Source organism: Colletes gigas, unplaced genomic scaffold, assembly GCF_013123115.1.
Source record: "Colletes gigas isolate AHSC1104 unplaced genomic scaffold, ASM1312311v1 Colletes_gigas_Sc00031, whole genome shotgun sequence".
Lineage (NCBI taxonomy): Eukaryota > Metazoa > Arthropoda > Insecta > Hymenoptera > Colletidae > Colletes > Colletes gigas.
This window is the reverse complement of record NW_025106660.1, coordinates 1,531,918-1,548,064: the sequence shown is the minus strand read 5'-3', so window position 1 is coordinate 1,548,064 and position 16,147 is coordinate 1,531,918.

The window sequence follows — 16,147 nt, the reverse complement described above, 5'->3', positions numbered from 1 at the left end:
GAATCATCCAGCACCAATTGTTCTTTTAAATCGACTTGATAAGTGGTTTCTACAAAATTCTTTATACGTCGGTTTAAAGTCCATAGTATCGAACGTTCTTTGGATTCGCGACGAAGATTCTTCGAGGGCTGATCGAACCGTGAAAAAGTACGGTCAAAATAACTCGGGGGAGTACTACGCCAGTGTCAGAGGGCGCCGTATGACACGTCGAGTGCGGCACTCGGCGCCCTCAAAGCACCGCCGCCATCGACGTCGTCGTCGTCGTCGTCGACGTCGTCCTGTAACGGCATTGCTTCCACGGAGACGCGTATCGGTGTGGGAATTTAATGCATCCGCGGGAAGAGCGACGATGGATAAACGGAACGGCACTCGACGCAGCCGCTGCAAATGCAACATGGTTCCATTCTCGAACGCGACACTGGTTTCGGGATCGCGGTTCCGCGCGTAGTCCTATTCGCGAGAACGTTTCCCGGAGCGGAGAATCGTATTGTTCGTGGAAGCGTGCAACTGCCGCTGGAAGCTGTTAGGGGCTCTCAAGATCGCGCCAAGATCGGCTGAATGATGAAAACCGTGCGTGCTCGTTGCCACCGAGAGCGTCACATGTTCACGTTTCGATGTAGGTCATCTTCTTCGAATGAAACTTTAACGCAATAGCGAGCGTGGCAAATTTGAACAATTCCTGTCAATAATCGAAATGCTTGCAGTGGTATTTTACACCAAGCAAGAATATAAATTATTAATTGTTCTAATCGATATATGAATAGGAATAATCCTGTTGACCAATTGCTAGTGCTGAAACCCGATGTTTTGATAGCGTTAGATGATATCAGGAGCATCGCAGCGAAGCGGATTGAAACGGTCGGAAAGATTTTTAACGTACGCGCTGGGAGCGAGGAGGAAATCCGTTTCAAGGAGCCAGGGACGACGGAAGACCGAGGCGCATTAGGTGTATGCACACGCGTGTACACGAGCGATTTTATGCTCGCCAACCCTCCTTTCCGCGCGGCGTAAACCCTCAGACACAAGAGGGAGGCAGGATGGGGTTGCACTTTCAGACGTGAATTTTCACGAAGCGAATAAAGCGTGTTAAAGCCCGTGTTTTCGTGACGCTTGCTCGCCGCTACGCTCAAGTAATATCTTAATCCTCTTACACGAGAGAATGGTAACCCAAACTCTGAACGGCCGGTGCAGAAAAATGGGGCGGAAGGACGAGTTAAGCTCGACGGAGAACTCCGATCTCAAGATCCGCGCGAGATCTGCTTACGATCTAGTAGTCGAGCGTGAGCGGCTTTCGCGAAACGTTATCTTGTTTGCTTTTAATTTGTTTCAAATTCCTCGCACGATTTTCTTAACGACGATGAAGTCCAATCTGTGATCCTGTGATTACCGCTACTTCGGAGCAACTACCGCGACCCTTCAGCGATGTTTATACATTATACGCGTAAAAATAAGTCGACTACGTAAATACAATTTCTTTAAACAGTATCGAAAACCTCGAAGCACAAAGTTACGAGTATTCGAGTTCAAAATTCTTGTAAACGAATATAATTCCCACGGTGAGATCCGTTAAATCGAATTTCGCAAAAAGGCCCGCGCGCCCCGAGCAACTTCAAAGCCGATTTTCTCCGAAACGAAGCACGTTGCGAGGAAACGTTGCTCCACGCTTACGACTAGTTTTTGGTGAAAGAATCGCTCGACGGTGGTTGGTAGCATTCATAGCCGGACACCCTGTATCGTCTGCCTTGAACGCGTCGCCAGCGGCGACGGGAAAAAGTGATACGCAACGCGGGTTTCCCGGGGCGCGGCAAAAGGTCGATTTAAAATTTAAAGTGGCTCATGAAACGACGATCCATCGAAGCCCGGGGTCCTCTCGAGCTTAGCGCGAGCTTCATCCCCTCCCCACCCCTTGCAGAAGCGTTGTAACCGCGATCGATTCGTTGGAGCGCGCCGCACGAATTCCGACGACGGCACCGGGACCAACCCCACGCTCCTGCCCGGCATTAATGCACCGAAACGTAGTTACAGTTTGTAACTCTATTTTGAGGGACATGCACGAGGTACGCCCGGCGTTCCTCTATGGCGAATCCGCTCATCCCCGTTGCCCACCCTCTCGCAATATTCTGCGGCACAGATAACGTTAACGGTTACGACGACGTCGTGGATCGAGGAGGGGAACGACTAGGGACAACATAGACTCGAGCATACAGGGCTCCTCTATATATAATTTCAAAATTACCGACTCCCGCCTCGCCCCCCCTGGGCTGTTTTCTCTCACTCCCGTTCACGAAACGCCCAGCAACATCTGTGTCGCAATTATTCGGTGCACGCTCTCGAAAGTGTTCGCGGGGTGATCGATCGACAACGGCCCGGCGATCGTTTAAAGAGGTCTTCGACGCGATGGCTGGGGGCTGTTCGGAGGGCAGGACGTTTACGAGAAGGTGTTCCGTATCGTAGCCAGCGGCACGTAGTAAAAGATCGCATCTATTCTCATCGTGGAGACAAGTTGAGAATGAATGGCTGCCCCGCATCATCGGTTTGTTTCATCTTGTGCTCGTAAAGAACACTGTACGAAATTGGCTATTTTTGGCCCTCGACGGAGGTATTCGGCTTGGTGAATCCGACAACAATGGTTGTTTCGTACGTTATTTGCGATCAGAGAGTTTTTACAAGCTGCTTAAGACGCTTGTTTCCTGGCGATTCATCGTTGCTCGTTGATGGTTAGAGATCAGAAATGTTAATAAACAGACTCTGTTAAATAGATAGAAGATTAAAAGCAGGATCTACAGCGTATGGATGAATCGAAGAAACTGTGAATTCTGTCTTGGCGTTGATCGCGCGTATTGTTTGTTCGGTTTGTTGGATCGTAGATAAAAATGTCGACCACCGGCGCAGCGTTTGCAGGGAATCAGCATGACAAAGAACGCGGAAGGAGCCCAGCAGCCGAGGCATCGGCCCTGGTGTACGTTGCAGTTCGAGGGCAAAAGGGTGTGCGGCCGGTGAAATCTGTCACCCGGATGTCAATCAATATTTCGAGGGGTTCGAACCGCCCCCTAACCCCCTTTTTCGCTTTCCCTTGTTCGAGGACCCTCCCCGCTGGCCGTGTATTCCGGTCTCCCGACGCGTCGTGTAGATCAACGGACCGAGCCAGCAGCCCGTGCGCCGAACAGTTCGTTTCGCAAGCCCCACGCGGTGATTAATTTCCACTAGGAAATTAATCAGACGGAAAGAATTTGTCGCGCGTGGACGCACAGAGCAATGATCCGACGGCAGATGGGAAGACAGCAACGAATTGAAACGTATGACGCTCGGGCCTCCTTAATTTACGACAACCACCGCCGCCATTACGAACGTTTCATAAATCACGGACAGGTCGCTCGAATATCGAGTCGACGCCAGTTCATTCGTTATTTACGACTCGCTCCAGCTCCGCGAACCACCTTGTAATCTATCGCTAGAAGCATCGAATTTTTTTCAATTTGATTTATCTATACAGGACCGAGAGCCCTTTGATGCGAAAGAATTACGGGGCAAGAGGGCGGAAAGAGGAAGCAAAACGAAGCGTAAGAAAATATAAAGAACGCGCGAAAAGAAAAAGTTATAGGTATTCTTGCGATTTTTTCGTCGCGGTTTCCACCGCTCGTTGGCATGGTACGCGCGAGAAGGGGATGCGAATCGGGAGAATCGAGGAACTGAAACGGGAGTAGAGAGAGAGAGAGAGAGAGAGAGAGAACGGAAACAGGAGAAAATTAACCCGTCACGAGCGTACTCGAGTCGTGGAAAAAGAAAACACGCTAGCGAAATGTAAAGCGCACTCGAGATTCTGTAATCGCGTTATACATATCTCGTAATCCTCTTTCTCGAGCGTTTGTGCTCACCTCCCAGCTGGGGAATGTGTATCAGTGCGATTCGATGTTCCGCGAAACCGTTACCGGTAGAAAATGTTGCCAACGTTGCTTCCGATCTTTCCTAGAGATCCGCTAAATTGGAATTTTCTTATTCAACGTTAGATTTCCGGAATTCTATGTTCATTTTATGGACGCATATATTTAATTGAATCTCTAGAGATACGTTTCATAATTTTGCTTGTCCGAGCAAACGTGTAATGCGTTAAATACGTAAAGTACCACGTGGGATCCTCGAGCGACCCCAGGCCTAAATTTAATCTTCGTCAATTTTGAGCGACAGCGATATTTCCCCTCTGTCGTATTTAATGACAGCCAGGAAACAAAAAATTATCTCGACGATTCGGTGAAGCTGTAATATTTACCGACGGGAACGCCGCAAATAATAATTAATTCTTAATTAATATTCCACGCATTGCGTACACGCAGCCAGAGAGAAAAAGGGAGAAATCGATCCCGCGGAGTGATCAATTTCACGGAATGTAATTTATCCGGGCGAAAAGTACAGTTATACGTATAGTAAACCGAACGATGATTATGATCGCTAATATCGAGAACGTTTCGCGTACGGACGATAGTATCGAGTGGCCTGTGGCTCGAATCAATCGAAAAATCCAATAAAACCCGGATTTCTGCAAAAACAGATACACGCTCGCAATTATGCGATACGTATCGTCGACAGGAGACTAGCGCGGCGCGAAATCGAAACGCGATCGGGTTTCGAGACCGAAATGTAATTTTCAGCGGTCGACGCCGCTCGTTATATTCTCTGCCGGCGATACTCGATTTCGCGCGACTCGATGCACAATATTTTCCATCTTCTCCCGAACGTTCGATAAGACCTCGCCGATCGACGGTTCCCTTCTGTCCGAAATACAGTTACGCCCTTCCTGTCGTTGCAAATTCCGTCCCCCAGGTTGTCACCTGAAACTATGCGATGCGGTCCAACAAATGTCATTATTTTTTCCGAATTATCTTCATTATTTCCATGCACGATATTCATTGGTTTCCCGGACAATCTTTTTTTATTATCAGAGAAACAATATCGCGGTACACCGAAGTTCTTAAATTTGAAAGTTACAAACAGCGATCAAATTTGGTGCACCTGCCTTTCGTAATAGTTGCAATGCGACCCTTGAGAACCTGTATGTTACTCTGTTCGATGCTAACGACGTTTTCGTTGACTGAAATGGTCGAAAGAGTCCCGCGAAAAGAGGAGACGAGCTTAGGTCATCCTCATCTAGCTTGATGTCTCGAGTTAACACGTCGGGCAGACGGATGCGGACCGCAACGGGGTTTGTTTGCTAGGCACTCCGCTATCTAATAACGCGCAATTAGCATCCTGGGTATAATTACAATTAATACTGGGCACGAATTACCGCTTCCGACTAAACGCTTTCGATAAACAGGTTCCGAGACGTTTTCGTAGCGTAGACGAACGCGGACCACGCTGATAATTCACCTGATGGAACCTACCCGACGAAACGCGGCGCGCTCGTTATCGCGTACGGTTTCTATTTACCGTCGAGTTAGCCAGGTATAATCTGCTGCAAGGTGCACGATCTCATGCTGCCCGTCGCAATATACCGTTATCAATACCTGGAACGAAGCAACGATTAACATAATCACTGTCCCGACGGAAACTCTCTTGCCCCGGTACGATTAACTTTTTAGCTGCTGGTGTATCTTGGCCTTGGATCCCGGCCCTTGCTGCACCGTGTTATTAAGCCTTGCCCCCCACCCCCCAGGGGGCCGACATTACGCCACAAAATATTCGAGCTTACTCCCCGGATTCGAGTATTACCCGGGGCTTTTCAGCTCGTCGCGAACGATTCAATCCAGCCACGCTGCCCGGGAACCCGAGAATTATTAATTCATCGCGAATAATTTCAACCTACGATCTCCTTCGAAGGTCATCGATTTTGCAGCAGCTCTTAGAAATCTGTTTCAACGTTACTGCTTCGGCCTCCTCGCGCCGGAGCTCGCGGAAGATCGACGGAATCCAACCCTCGCAGCGTTGAATTTTTATTATTAGAAATATACTTTATGCGTTTGTATCAAGATACAATTTTAACAAGCACGGGGTCTCGAACCGTTTCTGAATCGTAGTGGGTGTTCGAAATAGCTTCGAATGCCACGCGTGTACCGATACGTATCGTTTTGATTGTTACACGATTTCCGACACTCCTGGCTGATTGCTGACTCTATCGCATACTTTATCTTCGCGTTCCTGCAATCCCTGGACAGTTTGCATAGAGAAAAGGTCAGATAAGCTGGTTGATACGGTTTCTAGAAACTCGATCTGATAGTTCTGGCGTCTACTTCGGAGTGTCTCGTGTTGTAGCTTGAAAACTGTTCGAGCGGCTCAATTATACAACGTAAAATGCCTCGTTTCGTCGCTTGTGAATCATCCTGTATACAAACGATTCGTTCTAACAGCTTCTACGCCCGTTTTAAAGTGTCCATATTATATTTCTTAGGATTCCCCGGTAGAGGAACGCGCGTGGGTTAACACCATTGTATTCGAAAAATTAGTAAACGGAGCAGGTTCGCCCGAAAAGAGTAATCGTCGAGCGGATTCGGTGCATTGACCCCGCCGGTGCACGGCTCCAAGAAAGCATTATCTGCGCGCGGGTGCTATCTCGCGAACTTCCGTTGCGAAAGCTCGGGTGAACGAGCCGGTATTTTCGCGGCTTAGCAACGTCGAATCACGTTACGTCGCAGGCGCAACAGATAAGGAAGGAAATCGCACGGTTGCTGGGACAAAGACGACGAGCTGGCCGTTGCGATTCTCGCGAGCCGCAGGACGATGATTGCCTCCGACGGAGGAGGCAATTGAAGATGTGACAACGGCTGGACGCTTCTGAATCATGTCACACGTCAAATGAATGCTCGGAAACTGTCAGCCGGTCCAATTACGTCTTCATACCAATGGCCGGAGCCACCGTTACGCTTGTCCCACGCGCAGCCAAAGCGACTCGCGACAGGTTCGATGGTGAGCGTTGAAAATTATCCGATCGGTTTTATCACACGACGTATCAACGCCCGTTTACGTCATCCTGTGTCACTGGGACGGTGTCTGTGGTACCGGACCGGTGACACATACGAGCAATTTTACGACCCTCCGTCGCTGATTGCGATACAGACGCGTCGACCCACATATCCCAACGCGACAATATCGTGAGATTTCTACTCGATCCGGCGCGGATTCCTCCTTATATTCCACGATCCGACTATCCAATCAACGGCCACTTCTTCGGGAGGAAGCGCACCCCCATTATTAACCCCCTCGCGGACGAACCGTGAACGCGACGCGCCATAGATCATCCATGGAAATCGATCGAATGGCGGCGAAACTATTTATCTTTAAAAATAGTTCCTTCAGTTGGTAGAGGAGTATTTCGGGGACAAGTTTGAGGTTTTCACCCCCATGAATGTAATTATCAGTCCATGAAATGTACGATCGACACGCGGAGTATCTTCGAAATTGGAGATTGGGTGATGTTTCTAGTTACACGGAAGCCTTCGAACAAGTCGGAATCGAGTCTGGTCGACCGGAGGGAATTCCAAATTCTCGGCGAACTATTCCGTCGACCCGTGGCCCACGGACGTTGGCTCAAACGTCGAACTTTGGCACGCTCGGTTCGAGTTCGAATCATTGACACGATAGAGGGCTTGACTTTTCACTAGTCGTTCCCGTAAGTACTTAATAAGATCAGCGCGACGGAAAATGTCTACTCCATTGGCTCGGTAACTCGAGGGCAGAGATCAAGGCTCCCTGATAAATGAATCATGTTTTCTAATAGACCTCCACTTATGCTGTAAAAGCACTGACAGCCGAGTCAGCAACGCACGCGGTTGCAAAGCAGGTTTGATCAATTTGGGTCACTAAATCATGCGTTTCTACCTTGTAATCAAAGGTCTATTTAAAACAACGTACAAGTTATCGATGAAAAGATTAAATTCTTGTTCGCGATAGTTACGAAATACAAGATAAGTTTCTCGATCGGAATATTCATGGTTTGGAAGGTATTATCGTTGATAAGTTCCAAGGTTTCAAGCTCCATTTAAATACATCTTGGGGCTTCTGTGTCTTAAGCTCCAAATTAGATACCGTAACCGCAATTAACCACTCGACTGCTACGACCTGTGAATTTTTTAATATATTTCCATAACTGCCTCGAAATATTTCAGACCGACTACAGGAAAAAAACTCTGCAGAGAAGTGGTTAATGATGAACCTAGCCCATTCATTCTCCATGGCACGATACAGTCTCTTCGCTTCTCTTTTGATAAAGAAAAACGTAAGTAGCTTCTTTCCGCAGTCACTACGTTTCCAACTGCAGAAAAGGCTCCAGGAATTCTTTTCAAGGATCAGGAAACATTTCGCTAATTTGTCCAAGGAGGGAAATTTATCATTTAATTCCCACCACTTTAGAGAATCCAGTAATACTGAACGATATTCGAGTAAAATATCAACAAAAATTATTACCCCTTGTAGATTAAATTATTTCGTACAGGCTGACCATGACTTCTCGCCTTGCATTTTCGTGACTCACGGAATCGTCCTTGTTTCGAAACGAACCGTACGGATCTCGATCGAGCAGTCTTGGGAGAAGCAAGGAATTAATCGCGAAGTACTCGCGAACGTCGAACGCCGCAGTCGCCAGGCATATCGATTTCTTTGTTTCACCCGCAGCCAGACATCTTCAACGAAATAGTATCGCGAAGATGACTCAGGGAGATAGGAATCCCAGGGAGTGGATGAGGCGGACGGATGTTGACCTCCCTTACGAGACTCGCACGAGACGCCAATAAGAAAATGTCTGCGCGGAGGAGGTAGCACAGCTCTTCGAGGAAGCGGACGCGCGACGAATGAGCAACGGGCCACTCTAGCTGCTTGAAAATCGGAAGCGATAAATCGTCCCGCGAATCAAACCGACTACCGGTTACGGTCGCGTGGCGCTCGTCCTGTGGGCTACCTCCAACCTTCCTTTTCGTCCGTGCCCTCCAAGGACCAAGGTCCCACCAGAGCTGGACGCAGGATCTCGATGGATCGTTCTCCAACGATTATATTTCTATATTTTTTGGATTTATTTTGGGATATTTATTTTAGTGTAATAGAACAGATACTGCTACTATATCTGGTATTATTTTTAAATGAAACGTTCCAAAGCAATTTCTTTTCAGGGTCTCCGTTTTGCCACCCTCTAATCTACTATTCTGATGCGATTTCCGGTGCACGCGATGGAAAAAGGCGACAAGTCCGATAACCGGGGCCCGAAGGGTTCCGTCGAAACGCGTGCGTCTCGTCCCGGTTCTGTCATCCTTGTGTCAACGAACGATAAATCGACCGTTAAACGCTCGTAAAACTCGCACCCCACGGCCACTTGTCGCCTTGGTCGGAACCTGGGGTTGTCGGTGAACGGCTCATCTTCGAGATTCCTCTGGCCCGGTTCGAATGTACTAAATTAACGACGCCACCCGTGGCGTGTTCGAGGGTACCACGCTTTTCGCGTCCAACGGGGGACCCGTGAAAACGTCGACGAAAGAAACCACCGGCTGCTTTCTACCGTTTACGAGCCTACGCGTGGCGAACGATCGTTTGATCGAGTTTACGATAATGGATACACACAGCGACAAACGATGCGACGCCCCTGGAATTTTAGTGCTTCCCGAAACCCTATAGCATCGCAATCCGCGCCATTTTTATTTATTGTTTGGTGTACAAGATCTACCCACTTAATTAAACTGTTCAGTGAGAGGAATTATGTTATAAATTATATTACGGTCATTTTATTTCCAGAGGGAGAAGTCTAGACTCGCGTTCCTTGATTAATTCCTAAAGAAGACTACGAGGAGCGCCGTAGAAGGCATCGCAAATCACGGTGTCGTCCTATCAGCGTTTTCAAAAACGATTTTACGACGGGGGCCGATGCAAATGAAAGGGGGATAAAAATCGTGGGACGCGATCGAATAAACATCGTGGTCTCTCGTCACGTTGCGAGCGTAGCCGAGCTTGAAACCAGAAGAAGCAGTGACATCGACAGCGATGAATGGTGTGTCGTGACTTGTTTCTCGATCGTCGAGCGTGCACCTTCGCGCGCCATTTCCTCTGGAAGAAAAGCATCCTCGTTACGGACACGTATTCACTCAAACTTCGTCTGTTTGCGCTCGAAATCGATATGCCGCGATGCCAAGGCCCGTCGATTCCGTTCGCGACGCGCTCGAATTTATCGATAGGTGGCGGATTTTGATGGACGCCGTTGTCGAATACTCGGCGCGGCTAGACCTCTTTACGCATCCAGGCCGAGGACTTGGTAATGACAGCCAGCGAGTACAAGCTCTATGGATCCTCGAGCGCGTGAGACTGAACAGCCGGTGAATCGTGCTGCAAGACACTCTAGACGCCTAAAGTGCTCTACACCGCCTACGGTCGCAATGAATTGACATTTTGCGAGCGTATCTGCTGACGATGCTCCTGCGTTTTTTCAGCCTCGAGCCGAGAAACCGTTGCGTCCTCCTTTTCCTAGCCGCGATTTATTCAGACATTTTTTTTTTCGTCGCTCGGATTCGCGTCCCGGCTATCTGCCCGTCCAAGAATAGTGGCGTTCAGAGCCACCGATAAGGATAAACCAATCTATCCTCGCGGGGCACCGTTCTAAAGTAAACATCGAGGGACACGGAAGCCTAAACAAATCTTTTGCCCCCGTACACCGCTTCGACGTTTCTCCCGACAATCTGCCCGAGTCATCGATCTTACTCCCAACTATCTGCCCCCGGGTTTGCATTCAGTGGCGAACTTTATCTCGCCTCCGAGATCCTCCGATTTCGAATAACTCTATTCCCACGCGTCTACATTGTCCGTGGACCTCGACGAATACAGGAAACCGAGACGTAATATTACTCGCGGTGTTATTATACGAGAATGTTGCAGACCTTGGATGTTTGCTTTTCCGTATATCGTGCACCGGCATTGCCCGGCGTATTCTACGAGCTCTCGTCCATTAAAAGATCAGACTGTTCCCGCGCCTCGTGCGGCAAATTCCGATCCATTCTTCCATGTACCCGCTCGTACGAGGGATTCTGAACTACTCGGGGTTAATAAAATGTTCCTCGATATTGTATTCGTAGTCAACGAAAGCTGACATTAAAATTCAAACACCAAACGATTCAACAATCCTTTCATCGAAAGACCTGTTTCTTTATGGGGGTTCGTATCTTGGAAAAGAGCTACAGCTCGTCACAGTTTCTAGAATCGTCCTGTATTTACGTTTTGATTTCACCCTTGGTATACTCCTTTCGTGTACATTTCACAAAATACGTACTATGCGAGCCCCATAAACACGATAAATAACAAAGTACGTTTGGATTCACAAACTCACCCCTGGAGCTTGCTTATTAACGTGCACATCCAAGAAAGAAAGTCTTTTCAGACAATATTTCTTTGAAATTGCTACCATTGGGAAACGTCGAAGAAAAATTTGGAAAAATTGGTGTTTCCGGTGATTCACGAGCATCGAAATTATCTCTGAACAAGTTCGATAAGGCGATGATAACGCATCGAACGTTGAATTATGATTTGGCAAGCAGAACGGCCGCAAGGGAGGCGAGCGTGAATCGCGGTAACGTTCTGTCGTACGTATCCAAATATTGGTCCATTACGAGATCATAATGCTCCCTCGCCTCGCTTATCAAACTCTCGTTCCAGCCTCCGGAGAGTTTGCCCAGGGATGAATAAGGTAGATTGTGTGTACACGCCGCTCCAAGTGCATTCTGATCTAGGCCACGTTTCCTTTTGTGTCCTGTTATCGGCTCTTGCACCTTGTACAATGGGACTCAGGAACATTGTACTCCGAGTTCAACTTCTGTTGGCTGTCTCTGGTTATATTATTCGTTTTTCGACGCCGACTGCCGTCGTTGAATTGCCATTCCGCCGGCGAAAATCGTAAAAATTTCTCGCCGGCGCGTCTCCCGCGTCCCGCGACGCTCGACGGATGCGAACGCGTCCTCTTTCATTCCCAATAATATACCGAAGAAATATCCGTATCCTTTCGAAAGTATTGCCTCCAGTGCCACTTCCCTTTCTTTTGTGCACGGAATATCGTGTCCTCCAAACAGTCTTCTTCCTATCTTTCGAATGCTACGCGCTCTAGATACTCTCTACGTCTCTTTGCCGAGTCGTTCCACGCCAAATCGGACACGCTTCTCGCAGCAAAGTTTCAAATTTCTCGGAAGGTACGATACGACGCAGACTTTATCGATATTCGAGCGCGTCTCGATGGACCTATCAATATTTATAAAGAACATGCGTCGCGATAATAAAATATTTCCTCCTCGAAAACACGTTATGCGTTTATATTTAGTAGGATTTCGTTTCCAGGATATTTAGCTCGAAGTTAAGCGACTACGTAACCTTTAGATCGAAATTATCGGAGAGGAAAATTGATCTCGACGCTTTAAAAGTAACCTTAATGAAAAGTAATTGAAATTAACGTTGCATGGAAGCGCACCGGGCTGGTCGTACATACTTAGGGGCCTAGAGGCTATACCTGCCACTATTACACAGGGTGGAGCACTTAAAATAGGTCACTGGATAATTCGTTTACTTTTTAAAGATAGAAAAAACTGTTCGAGGCATAAGTTGTTTGGTATAGCAGGGAATAGAGGGGCGGTAACGATTTATTGGTTCCAACTAAAAGCGTCACGGACTACGTTTTTTATTTTTATCAAGATTTTAAATATCAAAGTGTTATTATGGCGTGGAATGAAATTCGGCGATGAAAGAGTGTCGTTTGTGGATAAACAAACATCGAGTATTGGAACGATCAGCGTCGTCCAGTCGCGAATCAGTGTCTCGTTTCGGTCTCCCGTGAATTGGTTCTAGAGTGAATAAGATCACACGTACACGTACAGTCCAGGTCGTATTCCAATTTAGGCCGTGTTTCCTCCCGTGCCGTATTATTGATTTCCGCCCTTTGTGTCGCGTGATCAAGAAAATTGCCGTCGCGCTGGCGAGGAAGCACATCAATGCCGGGAAACGAGTCGGCTGAAGGAGGGGATGGCGGTACACCTACCCCAGGACTGGTAATGCACCATCAGACGACGATAGAGTAACTGCACACCGAGTCTCCATCGAGCAGTTCTGCTTTACGAGCTTCTCGTTTTCATTAGCCAATGATCGACTTCTGAATTCTATATTTTCTCGACCGCCGTCTGAATTTACATAGATTCCAAAGCTATTTCGGACCATTTTATAAGTCTGCGTACTTTTGCCCCGATAAATCGTACTCGAGGAAATTATGTACGGAAGAATCGACCTATGTTCGTATAGAATGCATACGATGATGGTAATTCGTAATTAGAAATGGGATTTTCTGGGCAAAAATATTGAAGATCACTGCACCGTGGAGTGCATCGGATTTTAAAAGATTTTGCAAGGAGGGGAGTCGCAATGAGGGGTCGTTTGGTTGAAAGTATAGCGACTTAGAGGGTGAATCAAAGGGAAAATACAAACTGAGCTCTTACGTTTTAAACAAAGAGAACTTACTCGTTCGGTGTATTACACTCGGATGGCACGTTGATAGAACAGTCAAGAAGCAGAAACAAAGGATTCTACTCTCGACCCCTGTCTAGCAATCAAATTGCTTCCTACAATTAGTTACAAGCTACGAGCAAAATATACTCGACGGTAATATTCTCTACTTATCGAGAGTGGATCGCGTGGGAACGATAGAAACTCTGTTTAACAAAAATTGCACTTTGACACAAAGCACTGTTGTGCTACGGTTGCTGGGACACCCTGTATTATCGCGTAATTCAATATTCTAATTACACACTCGTGGAAGTATTCAAACACTTCGGATCACGGTATGTACGATAAAAGGGGAGGGGTTAAAATACAAAGTCATACACAAACATGTCATTCGACAAACCGTTAAGTGCAACATGACTCGACGAACGACCAAAATCGATTCGCTCGAAAACGAAGCCCCGTATGGAACACGGTTGTACATCCAATTTTCGATTTATTTTTACATGAAAAATCATTCCCCTTTCGAGTTGTACTACATTTCCCGCTGCACCTCTGTACATAATCGTTTTTGTCGTGTCGCCTCTGCCACCAAACGACACGTACACGTTCGTGTTCCTGGTAAATGAGTGGCGATTTAAATGAGCCGATCGCGTAATGAGCTGTTCGTGATCGACAGGCCTGTCGGCGGGTGCGATCTTCGAAAAACTAACCACCGTGGCTCCGGGGGTGAAGCTGCGTCGCAGGCAAATCGACAACGGCAACAAGAGTAAGCAGGGACGGTAGCGGCGAGAGGGGGATGAAGAAAAAGGGAAAACAGAACGCGCCGTCCCGTGGGATCTGTTGGGCATTGTTGAGGGGGTTGTTTGGTTCGTCGCCCGTCGTTGGAGGGCGCCACCGTGCTCCCTCTCTCGCGCCGCCTCCCTTTCCTTCCGACCCTTCTACGCCACCTCTGTCCATTCCTCTTGTCGGGACGGAGAGGGGGGGGGGAGAGGGCACCTTTTCACGGGGTTGGCTCGGGTCTGTCACTCGGTGATGGATGATTCTACCCCAACGCGATCAATTCGCCTACCGCGCGTGTACATGCCTAGGGGGTGAAACTCACCCTCGGCTACGCCGCGAATCGCACTGCTCCCGACCGATCTAGCGGAAAGACGAATTTCTTCGACGGCTGTGCGTCTTCGATGCGAACAAAATCGCGCGTTGCCTCGAGAAACCGACGAAATGCACGGGCCGACGGAGGTAGGGAACCCTTTCACGGAATATTTATTCGACCGGGACCATATTAGTCTGCGCGCTGACTATTTGACACGCTGGTTCCTAATCTTTTTGAACAGATTGTTGCATAAGAAACCGTACGAAACGTACGTCATATACGGTATCCGAGGGATTGAAGATATTCGTGAAATTGCTCGACATTTATTCTCTATACAAATTTTGGAGTCTATGATATAGTAGATACTTGTTAATCTTAAACGGAACAAATTTTGTGTCACGGCTAATATAATTCGCCGCTGGATGATTGAACGCGCAATCTATTTTCTCGCAGGTTTAATTAAGCAAATGACTTGAGTACTCAATCTGTTTTCTCACAGGTTTAATTAAGCAAACGACTGTGTATAGGAGTCAGTTGCACAACTGGGGTCTGAGGAAAGGGTTGCTGGATTAGCCCCGCCGAGGTGCTCGCTGGCTATTATCTGTTTTCATTAAAGACCTTCTTCTAAATCTTCTTAAAAAAATAGGAGCACGTTTATTGTTTCCCGAGTCAGCGACCAAGCTAGAGGTGGACGATAAACTTATCGAGTGGGGTACCTGCAGACCGTTTTGACAAGCTCGTTCCAATGTTAGAAGATTAATGCTCGGAGGAAATAATAATGCCACGGATAAAATGGCCCGGAAGCGGGGGTGTAAACTCTGAGGTATCGTGGACGTTTTCCAGGGAAATTGATGTTCGACGGGATCAGGGACGCGAAAATCATAAGGCTGCGTGACGCAGATAGGACGGTATATCGACTAGCGCCGATGAAACCCCGTTGACACCGGAGAGATCCAATGGGTTGGCGGCGCGATAACACCGACGTGGCCCTGTCAATGCTGAAAATGCTAATGATAACGATTCATCTTTTCAGAGGGGAGACCCGTCTTCCGCCCACGGCTTCGTTGGCCCGTCGTCGTTTCATGGCGCAATCTGATTTGCATAGTAAATTTTAATCAATCTAACCGCGAACGACGATACACTCTCACGCTTACGCACACGGTCACGCGTTAGTCCACGTTCGTGTGTATTCCCCGGTGCGTGGTACACGAAGAGGCCAGGTATGTACCATGCGCGATCCTGCGAGGTCGGGAGCTTGCGCCTCGCGCTCACCACCCCGTAATTACTTTCCTCTGCCGACGCACGTCAATTCAAATTGCTTTCGAATTACCTAACGCTGCGCGGAGGGACAGAGCCGAAGCGATAGGCGCAGACAGAGACCGCGGAATAAAAAGGAGAGGAGAGAAAAAAAAACACAGAAAAAAAAACGAGAGACTCTGAGAGGTAGACGAGAAGGGATGAAACGAGGAAATAGGGGGCAGAAGCGAGGGACGCGGAGAAAACGACGAAGCCTCCGTATTCGCGTTGCTCCTCGTAACAAGCTCGAGAATTACTCGGGCGACGTTATGCTCCCGGTTACATAGCCACAGGCGTTTAGTTCCATCGGCGTTGGCTTGC